A 1,134-nucleotide genomic window follows, 5' to 3' on the forward strand; every position below is an offset into this window, starting at 1 on the left:
TCAGGTGAGAGACTTCTCATAGCTTTGATGCTGAATTAGGGACGGTGTGATTATGGCTCAGTTTTTTTTTTCCTGTTCTGGTCAGATTGGAAAGGTTCGGTTGAACATTTCCGCAAATTTTCATAATTTGCACAAAAAAACTAAGTGTCAATTGTATTAATTTTGAATGTTGATTATTGTTATTATTTTTTTTTTAACAATCACAGTCTGCAGAGGCTGGTGGTTTATAGTCGTAGGTTCCGGGTTACATTCAGCTTCCTTAGGAATCCATCACTTTAATCACTATATGTGCTGTTTCAGGTAGCACGCTCTTCTGCACAAAGCTTGGGGGTATATCGGCTCCTACCTTCTCAAGATTCCTTCTCAATGACTTAGGTATGGTCCCTAGTGCTGCTATGATTATAAGCACCATTTCTACTTGCATATTCCATAGCCTTTATTATTATTATTATCATTTGTTTTTTGTTAATTATTATTATTATTATTATTATTATTATTATTATTTGTTTTTTGTTGATTATTATTATTATTATTATTATTATTATTTTTTTTTTTGTTAATTATCATTATTATTATTATATTATTGTTATTATTTGTTTTTTGTTAATTATTATTATTATTATTATTATTATTATTATTATTATTATTATTATTTTAATTATTATTATTAGCTAAGCTACAACTCTAGTTAGAATAACAGGATGCTATAAGCCCAAGGGCTCTAACAGGGAAAGATAGCCCAGTGGGAAAAGGAAATAAGGAAATAAATAAACTACAAGAGAAGTAATGAGCTAATAAAATAAAACCCTCTAAGAACAGTAAAAAACATTAAAGACATCTTTCACATATAAACTATAAAAAGAGACTTACGTCATCCTGTACAACATAAAAACATTCTCTGCAAGTTTTAACTTTCAGTTTCCTAATTTAGGTCAATTTCTTTTTGGAGTTTCTGATTATCAGGACATTTGCATTCGTTCTTTATTTATTTGTCTCATTTTGTGATTCATATGACTGTATTCTTCTTAGGTGGGAGATATTGGTATGATCGCTTACAGCAAACCAACCTAGCATGGGTGGCCCTGACTGATGTAGCTTTGCTGATCATGGCGATGCGCATACCCTTTGACCACG

At 30.6% G+C, this 1,134-nt stretch overlaps 1 protein-coding gene across 1 annotated transcript in view; it reads right to left on the reverse strand.

Moving 5' to 3' along the window:
- The window catches only part of LOC137634191 (uncharacterized), a 23,938-nt gene that overhangs the window by 9,688 nt on the left and 13,116 nt on the right, over positions 1-1,134 (reverse strand). The gene's annotated exons all lie outside the window — the stretch shown is intronic.

The sequence above is a fragment of the Palaemon carinicauda genome, chromosome 44 (genome assembly GCF_036898095.1).
Source record: "Palaemon carinicauda isolate YSFRI2023 chromosome 44, ASM3689809v2, whole genome shotgun sequence".
Taxonomy (NCBI): Eukaryota; Metazoa; Arthropoda; class Malacostraca; order Decapoda; family Palaemonidae; genus Palaemon; species Palaemon carinicauda.